Consider the following 14,370-nt stretch of genomic DNA (forward strand, 5'->3'; position numbering starts at 1 on the left):
ATCTTGTTCCTGCAGTGAAGGTATTTTGATGAGATGCCAGAAAAAAGTGCTGAAGTTGCTCCACACTTTTGTTTTCTGTCCTGTTGCCTCTCCAACTGGGCATCGAGATTCACTTCTTTGAGAACAAGGAAGATTTTTGGAAATATCTCCAGTCATGACAAAGATGAACTGTTTCTTATCACTGTCTTAAATCTAGAAAGAGCAAGCTATGAGCTGCATGTCTGTCAGCTGACTGCAGTCTCAGGACAAAAGAAGTTAGCAACACAGTTTAACGCACTGTAAAATAAGAATTAACACCAGCCTTGTTTCATATACTTTAATCAAACGCTAGTTCATTTGAGGAACTGTGATGCAGATCAAAAAACAGAACTTTGGTCCACCTAAAAATCTTTGTCTCAGTTTGGTTAAGGTGAACTGGGGAGTATGCGCTTGGCATTCTGGGTAGATACAACCAAAACAAACGTGCAAAGCTAGTGCTAGCAGGAGAAATTCTGCTAAAATCTGACACCACTCCATTTGTTTCTTTTTTACCTTCTATAAGAAGGAAGTTGCGGCCATCTCTACCTTTAAATTTAGCAGGTGTTTATTCCCATTTTGTTGTTATTGTTTTGCTCTAATTTCTACACATAAAACCGTTTATTGTATGAGTCAATATTGTGACTCCAACTACTATGATTTTAGCATCATTGGGAACAATTGGTTTTCTCTTTTAGACTCAATCAGTTAGGCCATTTAGTGTTTAATTTTTGTGATTGAATGGAAAGTTACAATGAAGCTGTGGTTATGTTAATCACACTCTGTGGAATCTCATACGGGCCCATACGTAATTTTATTGTGGGTTCAGTTTTGTCTTTTGATTTTGTTTGGTTTTTAAAGCTGCATACACAATGGCAACAAAAAGAAAATGCCTGATTATCTATTTCCAAACAGTGCACACTCTTGAACTGAAAGATTTGAAAATAATAGTGCATTGCAGATTAGTAGAAATAAAGATTATCCTGGCAGCGGGAGATCCTGCATGGCTCGTGCTTTTTCCTCTCTCCTGTTGTCTCACGTCAGTTGCAGGTGTACGCAGGCAACATTTCCAATATGGTTTTTCCTCTGTCCAAAGTTTTCATCAAAGCCTATTCTAGTGAACATTTTAATTTTCAACACATCTCCAATAACCTTTTAACAAACTATTTATTTGCAGATTCATGTAAAAATTTTGACTCTGATTTTTCTCCCATTTTTCTTGCTGAAACTCTTAAATGCTGAAAAATATTTGAATGTTGCAAAAAAAGTAGTCAATGTTTGTCTCTCCTTTCTCAAAATAAAACTCAGACTAATCAGAGTGAACTCTTTCGAGCCGTTTTTTCTTGAAATGATGACTGTAGCTTTCAGCTAATGAATGCCCCAAATTCAATTTCTCAGAAAATTAGAATACTGTGAAAATGTCAAATCAGAAACTGATGGTGGCACTGCCTAATCAGCTAATTAACTCAAAACACCTGCCAAAGTTTGCTGAGCCTCTAAACGGTCGGAGAGTGGGTCACAATCATGGATAAGACTGCTGGCTGTACAGATGACAAAAAGGCACAAATGGTTAAGAAAGCTGCTTGTTCACAGACTTTTTTTTATCCTGGGATATTCATAGAAAGTAGATTGGAAGGAAATGTGAGCAACAGGGATAAGTGCTGCCTTAAGAGGACTGTCAAGTCAAAGCCGTTCAAGAATTTGGGGGAAGGGATCTTGAAAAGAAGTGGCCTGAGGATGGAGTCATGGCATCAAGGACCTCTACGCACAGAAAAACCCTTTGGGCTCCAAACGTCACGTTCCACTTCTAAACCAGAGACTATGTCAGACGTGTCTCACCTGGGCTAAGGCCAAAAGGAACTGGACTGTTACTCAGTGGTTCAAAGTCCTATTTAAAGATGAAAGTTTTCTTTGTCTTTGTAAATGGAGGTCCCAGAGTTTGGAGGAAGAGTGGAGAGAGACGGAATCTGTTTTGGATGAATTCCAGTGTGAAGTTTCCTAAACCAGAGATGGTTTGGGGTGTCATGTCATCTGCTGGTGTTGCTCCATAAGCTTGCAGTCAACGCAGCCGACTACCAGCACATCTTGGGGATCTTCACGCTTTTTTCTGCAGACAAGCTTAATGGAGAAGCTGATTTAATTTTGGCACCTGCCCACACTACTAAAAGTTACCAAAACAGGTTCACTGACCTTCGTGTTACTGTTTGATACAGCAAATTCCCCTGGCCGCTGTTGCGTATTGTCAATGTGAAGATTAGAGACACCAGACCCAATAATTCAAATGACTCGACGGCCGCTATCAAAGCAACCAGGGATTCAATTACACTTCAGCAGAACTGCAGGCTGACATGAGCATACAGAAGCCTGGCATTTCTGTTTCAAAATTTGATTGGTATTGATTTTATATATCTTAATTATCTGAGACATTGAATTTTAGGTTTTCATTTCTGAAACAAGGGACAAAATGGTTGTAAGTTGTCACAATATTAAATTTTTGTAGTTGTACTTGAACTAGTAGACATAAGAAGTGCCTAAAATTTACTCTGTTTTTCCCATATGATCCAGTCTTCAATAACTTTAGGAGTACGTTGTTCGAGTAGATGCCTAAATACCGCACAGATAATAAAAATATCTGCTTCCATTAGTAACAGTGTTCTTATAGAAACGTGTCAGCATGACTTGGCACTGCTTTTAGATTTTGCATTCACTGTTCAGGTAAAAACAACTTTCATTACTTTTTTTTTGCGCTTCCAATGGTGATCTCATCTGTCAACGTTGATTAAGTTGAATAATGTCAGGTTTGGGTCATCTTCTGATTAATATGCTGCTTTCCCCCCTTAAAATATTATATATAGATTTAAAGCAGTGTTTGCACTGTAAGTCTTATAACGTATAAATGAAAAAATATGGAAAGAGATTCACAGTTTAAATGGGAAAAAAAAGGCAACCTAGACACCAAAAGGTGAAGTTAAAGAGTTCACTTTTTAGCTGAGAAAATAGAGAAAATGATTCCTGTTTAATATTGGTGGTCTCTGGTGAATTAAATAACAGGAATAATCAGGTTCACTTATCAGATGCCCCCTATTTTCCTCCTGTTCCAGTTCACCATATTAGGCTTAAAATATATACAAATGGACTGTATAATATGTGAGGCTTCATTGTGTTTTGTTGGCTAGGAAAGTTGTCTCGTGTATTTTTTTGTGCCTACACATCATTTAAATAACTACATAATGGTGCAGCTTTCTGTCTGAATTTCTCAATAAAACTGCATCAAAGGCTTGAGATGGGCAGCTACCACATGGGTTCCAATCCATTGTCGAGGTAGAATACACTCAAAAGAGAGAGGGGGGGGGATGTCAGAGAATAATAGGATTTTGTACCTGAAAGTACAAAAGCAACAGTGAGTCATCACACAGTAGGATGGAGAACCAGTTTGTGTGTTTCATAAATGTTCAAAATTTTCGGAATACGATTATCTGAAAACAACTTTAAGACTTAAAGATAAAGTTAATGAAATGGCACATTTGTGTTTTTGTGTGTTTCCAGTGTCAAACAAGCAAACAGTCTGATCTGGCATATATCCATTATGTTTACAGAAACTTGTATGTCAACAGAATATATTCAGAATGTGGCCACATTTTCTGGTCACAGCCATCTAGATCTGTGGAAATTACATGATTGCTCCATAAAATCTGTGAAACTAGCATGTTTTTTTTTTTTTTTACCATATGACAGGAGGTATGCACAAATGAGTCAGAGTAAAAAAAAAAGAAGAAAGAAAGAAAATCTTACTTGGTAATAATAATACATCACCTTGAAACAGCAGCTGAGTATAAGCCCCATTTAAGTTTATTCAGCTGCTGCTGCAAGTCAGAAAACAAGGCGAATAAGACGCATCATAACCCATTTCCTCACGATTAGGCATGCTTCGCAGTCGCTAAAGGGATTTAAGTCACGATTATAAAGATAAAAAAAGAGACATTAATGATTTTGTTATGTTAATTAAAGGCAAGAGGATTAACAGCAACATAGGAGCTCTGTAGAGCAATAAACACACAGGGCTATGAATTTTTATTTATTTTTTTCTCCAAAATCATTAATAATAGATAAATTTGGTCCCTGCTGCGATCAAAGAAATTGTATGGGACAAAGAAAAGAATAATAATAAAAACATTTACATTCTCAGTAGACTTAGGGGAGGAGGAGAGACCTTAAATGAAGATTCCTGACTATGAAAAGTCTGGTAGAATTAGTATTCAGCTTGCAGTGAGTCGGTGCTAAGTTCTCGAACATCTGAGTTTTTAACGGGCCTGACTAGTCAGCTTTGGTATTCAAGCACAAGGCACTGTACTTATCTGAGGATGCTGCACTTATTCCCATGAAAAGCCTGAGACAAACCAGGAATATATAAAAGCCTTAAACAAGTACCTTTGGCAATAGCAAACACTTGAACTTCTTTGAAGCACTGCCTACAGATAAAAGTAATATTCTCTGAACAACAAAAGACTTTTTTTTGTTCTAGGAGAAAAAAATTGGCAACAGTGGCAACGCTCGAACTTTGCTTTCTACGGAGATCAATTTGAGCCAACTAAAAAAAAAAAAAGATGTTTGCCAACTAACTTATAAAGAAAATGATGCTGCAATTTGAGTAGGATGTGCTCTTTTTTTCACTACTTAACAGCAAGCATGAGTACCAACCACAAAATGGACATTTTGCTTCATTTTAATCAGCATTAATTTCCATTCAAGTGTGACAGATGCAGCTACAACCCTGATCATGTACAGTTGTGGACTTGGTTAAAAATAAATGATGTTCATTAAGTAAGAAAATTATTACATCCCATTAGTGAGGTTACTAATCAGGCCTTCAATCCAACCTGCAGCTGTGCCTCTGCTCCCCGCCTGCCTGGATGAGCTGCTTTCTGCCTCTCCAGCAACAACTTTTTCACATGTAATAAAGAAACAAAATACTTAACTCTGTAATACGCTCTATAAATTACTGCTTTAAGGATTTTCCACTCTGAAAAGCAAGACCTTTGTCTTGATTTTACGTTAACATCAGGATCCAAGATCAAAATAATCTTCTTGATTTTCAGTTGCCATATTTCTCTTGTAGTGCTGGTACATATTTGGCATTTGGGAAGAGTTTTCTTTTTTTCACATTAATTCAATTGGCTTTCCTGGACTTTAGATGTAATCAAAACAAGTTTGTCATGTATTAAAGGGGTGTACCAGGCATCTATTGGACTGTATGACTTCATCAGTTCTCATGCTAAATGAAAATTGTCTGAGTGCCCGTCATTACAAGGTTCTGTTATATGAATAATCTCATTTTGTCAAAGCTCTAAAATGATCTAAAAATGACTGCAAATTTCAACCTGGATTGTCAAACTTTGATTGTGAACCTTTCTTTTATTTACTGGGATTATTGTGTTTGAAATGGTGGAATATAAAAAAGGCTTCAATTATGCTCAAAGTTACATCAGTGGAGTATGAGAAGTCTTTCAGACATGTAGAAAGAACTGGAATCCATTTATAATTGGCTGTCTAATATGATGTCACTCCCGTGTTTCCAGTAAACCTACTTCTGACTGGTTGACCACCATCTTGTGGCGACTCATCTGCCAGGAAACGCATGCTTCTGGGAAGTTCAGGGAATCGGAAAGAACAATCTAGTTTGACTGGGTCAGAGAGCTCAAGACTGTATGACCTTGAAATTTAGTAGCGTTAAATGTTTTTGAATATCTTCCACTACGTTTTTCTTGTCTTCTGCGTAAACCAAGTGTGTTTTTCTCTCATTTCACAGTGGAGAATTATTAATCTCAAACAGCGAGTTATGTAAAAGACTTTCTCACCGACACATTGAAAATCCAGAACCTGCATGATCCAAACACACTGAGCCCTCCAATGAACTGTACCAGAGCTGCCTTAGCATGACCTCCAAATCAAACAATTTGCTCCAAGAATCCCCATCCAAGCTGAGATGGTTCAGACCCACACACCTGTTGAGATCAATTTGGGTCAGTGACTGAAACACCAAGTTTCAGACAAGTAAGGTGTTTTACTGGTGTTGTAGTGGTTCTGGTGTTGGTCAAGCTGATAGGTCCAGGAAATTTTAGGCCTGTACATTAATCTTCCTCCTTCTTCCAATTAATATTTATTTCTGTAGGCTTCTGAGATTAGCCAGTGCACAATAATTCTTAATAATCTTAATAATATTATTTTAAAAGTTAATTTCCTCTATTTTGTATGAGGTTCTTTAGTTTAATTAGTGTGTAGATTAATAGGTTTAGTGTGTTTGTTTTGGTAGTCATGATTATTACATTTTTGTTTAAGCTAATTAGTGGAGAGTAGCTATTAGGTTGATTAAAAGTACATTTAATTCTTGACCCCTTTGATTACTGCCTCTCATTAGGTCTTCATAAAAACATTTGGGTCAAAGCAGCGATTCTTGATAAATTCCAATCCAGATGCAGGGAGCCTAGGATTTTTTTTTTTTATGTAACAGAGATTACTCTTTGGAAAGGCAAGAAGATCGTCCTTCAGATTGCTTTTGATAGATTATGGGGCTTTTTGATTTATGAACGCTAAAATAATTTAATATAGATTAACATTGCTCCCATTTCATCATACTCGTTCTAGGAACAATCCTTTCTCCTGTTGGGTTGAGTGTCTCTTGCTTTTCTTCCTTCTTGCATATCATGTTTTAAATCCCCGTTATTGTTCATGGTTTTATGTGACCATAGACACAAAAAAAATCACCTTTGTTCAGTGAACATTACTTTGGCCTTGCCTTATTGGTCTTTTTTTTTTTTAAGTTGCAGCTAATTTTGACTCTTGCGTTGCAAATTGACTTGTCAAGCAGCCAGTTTTGACACCTTCGGTAATCGCTGTGACTTGGTTTCAGTGCGGGGACTTCTGTGTTACTGGTACACACGCTAATGTAACAAATCATTGATTTTATCAGTTACTCCTGTACTTTTCCCTCAACCCCCTGCAGGTAATGAGAAAAAGAAGAAGGAATAAAAGGTCTATTGAGTCTTAAAAGGTTAATAATGAGTGTCGAGTCATAGATGCTTTTGTGGACACTCCACCTGTGGCTCTCACTGCAGCACAGCACTCGTCATGGTCTCTGCTTTGTAGACAAATGTCATGGAGGACTGTAGACAAATTGAAATACTAGCTGCTGGAAAATGACGGTGTGAAATGGGCAAACCCCTGCAGAATGTGCTGTGTCATTGTTGTCTGTGTGTCAGATGTTGCTATATCTGCTTGAGGAGGGTTAGCCTACCTGATGGATGAAACTCCGTTCTATCTCGGACTCTTAGTTGACCTTAGCATTTGATGGGTGATTGACTCAAAATCTAGGTTAACGGTTTGATATGGTATGATTTTTAAAATAGTAATTAAATCTCCGGTAACAATACATGACCATAAACCTGATTTTGTGTGTTATTTGTGAATGGAGATTAGTGTGAACATATCAATTGCCTTTTTTTAGACACTTTCTTAGGAACAGAGAGTTAGAGCTCATATTTTTTTGAAGGTTATTAAAGATGTCGTGTTGGAAATGCAAATCCATATTCAGAAGAATGGAAGGCTAATAAGCCAGCAGATATTATGCTAACTTGGTTCACCTCATTTGCATAGTAGTGTGATCAGCAAATCAAAAGTCAGAACAGAAACGCATCATCTTCTGTGCTGTTGCACTGCTGACAGTTTGATGCAAACTGCTGAGGTTTTTCCTCTATTAGCAGAAATGATACAACCAACTGATGGGTTAGGTAGGAACATGGATATTGTCTGAACAGAACAATAGCAAACATAACTGTCACTCGTGAAAGTGTAGATTGTTAATGTTCTGTAATTATGAAAGAAATCTTTAAGAATACTTCCTTTTTTTTTTTTACCTGATGTTTCCTGCTCAAGAAATCCCTGATGTGCTGGTTATTTTTCTGACAATGTAAGATTTGGTCTGATATTCCCAAGACTAGTTTTTGTTTAACACTTCTGCAGTCTCAGCTCAGAAAGAGCGCTGCAAATGTCACGGTCGGACAATGGTGAAGTGTGGTGGGGGACGTCCCTGTCAGTCCATCAGTTTCCGAAACCACACAAAAAACCCTCGTAAAAGCGCACGCAGGATCAGTGTGACGCTGCGGGATTGCGCTCAGAGTAAAAAAACTAGTGGGGTCCTAATGACCCCATTTCTTAACACCTGGAGAGAGTTGAACTGAAAACTTAAAGGAAGTCTTGTTGAAAATCAGCTTTCACTTAATAAAGAAATTAAGACTAGGTATCATTCTTGCCTCTTCTTCATGATTATGCTGTATTTTGCGTTAATCAATGACTAAAAATCCAATAAAATACAGTTAACTGTGAGGTTACAGCTTGGCAAAAATGTTTAAATGTTCAACAGATATAAGTACATGTGCAAGATGTTCTATTTGTGTGATTTCACCCAAGCTTGAGTTGGCCTCCTGTCATTGCCGAGCAGGAATCCAACACAAACCTGGATGTGCCGACAGCAGCTGCGCTTGCACTGTGGAACTCGAGTTTCCTGGATGCTGTCTGGAAAAGTAACATGTTAGAGAGAACAGAGGCGCAACAGATAGCAACAGCAGATTGTCAAAACAAAAATCAAATGCCTGCACAGCAGAAGGTGGACAGCCTTTCCCTCAAATGGGCTCATCATTCAATGTTTGGATTTCAGATTCGGGGGTAGTTACTTTGCCAAGAACACATCACACAAACGCTGCCGTAGATCTGAGTCGGTGCAGACAAACACAACAGTTACTTTACTAAGCTTCTGTGAAAGAACACCACAAACTCCAATATGTCAAAGAGAGGCAAAGCTTCGGCGTATCAGTCCGGCTCACAAAGAAGCTGCAAAGGCATTCTGCTTGCCATTATAGCCGTCTAATAAACATGGTGAATCCTAATGGTAGACAAACTAGACATAGTGCCATGCTTTCTAAGATTGGGTCTTATTTTAGAACTGAATCTAGCCTGGATAACAGCAGACTACCTGGGAACAAAGGAAATGAAATGACTTAATCCTTTGTAGAAGTGGGAAGCTGTAAAAAAGGAGGTGTGGAAGTAAGATGGCTAGTGGGATGACCCTCCCGGGAGCACACACCACCCCAGGCATACACATAAAATGTATGAAAAATGATTAGGCTGTGACTAATTGCCCGTTTAGTGTCGCTGAAAGTTGTTAAACAGACCATTGCCTTTTAATACCTAAAGTAAGGAAAGGAATTAATTAAGCAGAAATGTATTCTTCTACTCTGCCAAGCCTCTTTCTCACAGTCTCTAAAAACACTGTGTGATGGGGTTTGCACCTTTGGGAAATGGGTGGTAATGGTCTGAGAAAAGGATCTCCTTTTCTCAAGTCGCACTTTTTTTTTTGGGTGACTGAATGACTGAAGAACACGAGGAGCAGCTGCTGCCATAAAATGGAAGGCAGAAGCTAAATGAAAGTTTAGAAGGCTAGGGATTTATGGCTGCACTACTGTTCTTCCAAATGCATGAACAGCAAATTGGAAATCTATAGTAATTTTTTTAGACGATTTGTACTTTTAAAAAGAAGTACCATGGTCCCAGCTTGGGCTGGGGTGAGTTGATTTTCTTCGTCAGCGTACACTTTTTTCACTTGGCTAATCAAACTCTTATCACTTTTGTAAGCAGTTATAGATCACTCAGTGACATGGCCATTGCGAGAAAAGTCAAACACGTTTGCAATAATTGCTGCAAATGCTCTGTCATGCTCAGAGTAGGCACTTCTGCATCTGGTGCTTCTGCGTCTTTTGCAATGAATTTACGTTGGACGTTAGATTTTAGTTTAGGACGTTGTTGCAGGAAAATGACACGTTTCTGATTATTACCATACAAAATGTCATAGATCAAAATTTCATTATCCAAAGTCAGTTCTGTTAATAGGAGATTTTGTACATATTAGTCAGTCCAGGGGTAAGGGAATCAGCAGTTGCTTTTCTTTTTTTTTTTTTTTTTTAAGTTTTTTTTGTGTGGACTAAATTTCACTGTTGCACCAATTCTCAGTGTGTAAAGCATGATAGATCAAAATATGAATTTACTTTGCAATACAGCAGGAAAGATTAAAAAAATTTAATGAAATAACATTAAGTTAATGAAAACATTGTCATTTCTACAAACTTCAATGGTTTGTGTAAGGGCATTGTCCCTAAACCTACACCCAGAGCTATATAAGGATGACACACAATGGTCCTGGAAAGGTCCAGATCTATGACCAATTGAGAATTTGTGTAAACACTCAGAAATTGTAATTAATAATCTCCTTACAATCGGCCTGATCTTAAAGCTGCAGTATGTAACTTCTGTAAAAAGAAATATGCATATTTTTAGACGACATAGTGTAGCAGAGAGCAACAGGGAGGATGTGAACGACATGTACACAAATTTGATTGACAGTGCTACGACCCGCCTCCTGGCTCTGATTGGTTGTTTCTGTCTGGGTTGTTTATGTTAGTACTGGGAGAAGGCAGAGGAGCTCTTTTTTTTTCTAGATTATATGTCTTATACTGTGACGACAAAGCAACATTTTTAATAAATATGCAAGATACATTTTCTCATAAGTTACATACTGCAACTTTAATAGGTTTTACAGAAATTTCAAGCAGTAGATGTGCAAAGCTAGTAAAAATGATTTGCTTGTATTAACAAGCCCTGCATCAATTTCTATCCTCTTTTGCAATTATGCATTACTCTTTATTAACCTTAAAATCTCAAGAACATTAAAATTTATGGCGGTAGGGTGTGTGAATACCTTAGCAAGACACTCAATCTTGTCCAATATTTGAACATCAGATCTTGTCCACCTCTGAACTCAATCCAGTGCAACAAACCCTGATAACTTGTCTTTCTCTAGTCAGCAGCCGTTCGATCTGTTCTTCTTCTCTTTGCTGTTGACTAGGATGCACTTGTTCTCCATATTTTATCGTAACTTTTCCTGCATAATTCGGCATGCAGGGAAACTGTTACATATGGTGCTCTTTGAATTTTCAGCAGCACCTGTGAAATTAATTAATTACTGAACGTCTTATTCAGTGTGTCAAGATTTGCAACAGACAACCATGGCAACGCTGAGGCATGGCAGTCCATGTGCGAACAGAGGATCAACATTAATGCATGTATCCCACTGAGTATGAGTTGTCTGCCCCTCATTAAAAGTTAGTGAAACCTAAGCAGCAGCCACACTCAGTTTTTTTTCTTTTTTGCCAGTTTCTTCAACAGCGCCTGGAGCATTGTATTTTAATTGCAGTACGAATAGACCAATAGCTGTGACAGACATGATGTGGTGTAACAATATCAGCAGAGTAAATTGAGTGTCATGAAAATGCAGTAATTATAAGTCTGCTTTAAAAAATAAAAAAAAAAGCTTAAAACCGTGTTCAGTCATCCATTTTCCAAAAATATCTACACTGCCCACATTGTAAGCTCACATTGTGGGATTCCTTTTTTTTTTTTTTTTCTAAAGGCATAAATAATAACCTCTCCACTACATTGTCTGACTTGTAATGCTGACATTAAATTCATCTGTTGCACACGGAGCATTTTGGTGCTCTGTGCCGTAGAAGGATTTTACATCTGAGGCTCTTTTTTGGGGGGGAGGGGGGCAATTTCAGGTGCATGAAAAAAAAAAATATAGTGGAGCAAAATGTTTTGGACTGTTGGTGCATTTGTAGATAAACTGTCTGGGTGAGCTCAGGCTAACCCTTGTCCTTGCAATTCAAATGCTTAGGAAGCAGTCTCACATTTGATGGATTTGGCTGTCGAAGTGCAGGGTAAAAATAGTCTGAACTGTGCTCTGCTGCTGTTGTTTTGTCAGTGCCTCCAGTCAATGGGGAAGACAAAGTGATCCCGTGTTTATCAGAATACATCTGTACAAAAGCCTCATTTTCGTCCTGTCTCTACCCATTTGTTATTATTGATAACAAGGAATTGATTAGAATGAAGAGCCATTACTGCTACTGGGAATGTCTTTAATCAGTCATTTCCTAAGTTCTTTGTGCTGTCAGAAAACATAATTATGCAGATAACGCACATCGAAGTCAAGAGTGACCTTCTCTCAGCTAGAGAGATATGGGACTTCCCATTTTGTGTCCATGTAGCTCTCGTTTTTATCTTCAAATGAATCTATATCCCATTTTCTTTCAGTTTTTCTCTGTATATGGCTCACAAAGTAAACATATTCAAAACACCCTCTTTGTTTGAAATTATGTTTAATGGGAATTTAAAGAAAGCTATATTTAAAAAAAGAAAAAACGTTCTTTAACCCTTTTTATTAACATGTCCTGTATGTCTGAAAATAAAGCATATATGAAACAGGGAGCATCAACAGCGAATACGGTCTATATGGTTTTCTGAGAATTTTGGTGTAAACAGTAAAAACATGCAGATTTTTAGGGAAAATCCGGATGAGGAATAGATAATCTATAATTTTCTGCATTTAACGGTGAATTCCATTTTGAGAATCAAATATCATGCGTTTTTCATTGTTCTACCCACAGATCATAGAGATGTTCTCTGTATTCATAGCAATTATCATCAGATATGTAAATTATTTTTTTAAACGCCATCTTCAGATGTAAAGAAGAAACAACATTTTACCATGTTAGTACTCTTGTGGCACATTGATACGAACAGACACTGTTTGTATTTGTTGGAGGAATAACAAAAAAAATATCCAGTTCAGTTATTATTGAATGTATTTTAAACATTTAGAGCGCAAGAAAGCTACATTAAGTTGTTTTTTCTGATATTCTGATATGCGTCCTCGCTGGCAGTCTTTCATCGGTTACTACCAAAGCCATTGAAGGGGCAACAGTGGTGTTTAAAAATTTTTTTAAAGAAAAATAACTGTATAGTTTCCACTGAAACCATCATCCATCGTGCATACATGCAGAGTAGGGCAAGTCACCTTTCTATCACAGCAGGCAAACACTCAACACTCATTCCTAAGGGAAATTTAGAGACTAGTTCACCTGACATGCATGTTTTTGGAACATGGGAGAAAATCAAAGTCGTTTGTGAAAACTAACTCAAATAAAAGAGAAGAAAGAACATGTCGCGATGCAAAAAGATCCTAAGTGTGGAATTGAACCTAAGGTTTTTTTTGCTACAAGGAAACTGTGCTTTTAGCTGTTCCATGCAACTAATTTCCAAAAATGATGTTTAGCTGCTTAATTTTCTGTTAGTTTATAACTGCTAAGCAGGAAAATAGTATTTGAAACTCTTATGCCTTCAGATCCTTTCGGGATCATTGAGCTTCTATTTTGTAATGTTTAGGGTAGTTGAGTCCTTTTGGACCAAGTGTTGCTGTGAAAGGAAAACACACTGCCTCCTACAGCTCTGTCCATTTACATTTGATTCCAGAACGTAAGCAGCAGACCAGCAGCATGTGCATATAATTGAAGTTTCGACTTTGCATTAAATTTTAAAGTGTAAAACACTTTACGCAGCATGAATTTTCCAACCGTAGAATTTCCATTAAAGTCAGGCTATATTTTTGTCTTTCATAGAACAATTCCATTTTCCAAATTACACAAGAGGTAGGACCGTGAATTGAAAGAATCAATATAAAATCTCGAGTTTTTTTTCTCTCCTGAGTAAAAAACATTTGGCTTCTTAGAGCTTGGTGGAAGATGGTAAATCTTTTTGTGGAGACAGCGGAGATCAGTCTGCCAGTAGCAGGATTTACACTTTACATGCTCATTAAGTTCAGTCCTGACACCAGGGGGACCTGAAAGTCCTGCCAGATTACAAAACAACAGGCCAGCAAAAAAAATAAATAAAAACTGACTGCAGTTTTACTGCTTTCTCGGTTTTACAGCGCATGCTCTGTACATTAGACCAAATATAAAGAGATTTTTACAAGAAACGAAAACAAACTTGTTTTGATTATTTTCTAAATTGAAACTAACCTTTGTTTAATAGAAGGGACAATGGCCTTTTCCAAGTTTTTTCTTACAGAAAATTTGGGGAGAACCATAAAAATGTCACTTGAATTAAAATGTGAATTTGTTTTCTGTTATCTTGTGAAGAGTAAATAGACTTTACCGTATATTCTGCATTATAAATGGCTTCAGTGAACAGACCAGATGGTGTGGTGGTCATACTAAAGAGCAGTGAATCAGCGGAACTGGCCACATTGCAGAGAGGAATGTTCTTGGTTCTCATTTTCTGAATTCATCACTTTTAAAAAGAAATTATAACACAGCCAATGATCTTTTGAATTGTGTAAATAGGACATTTAGTGTTTGGTTTTCACAATTTTATTCTTTCATGTTAATCTGTCAGGTTATAAAAATCAACTTT

The sequence above is a fragment of the Poecilia latipinna genome, unplaced genomic scaffold, assembly GCF_001443285.1.
Source record: "Poecilia latipinna isolate Pla-1442-1.1 unplaced genomic scaffold, P_latipinna-1.0 Scaffold668, whole genome shotgun sequence".
In the NCBI taxonomy this organism is placed as follows: Eukaryota; Metazoa; Chordata; class Actinopteri; order Cyprinodontiformes; family Poeciliidae; genus Poecilia; species Poecilia latipinna.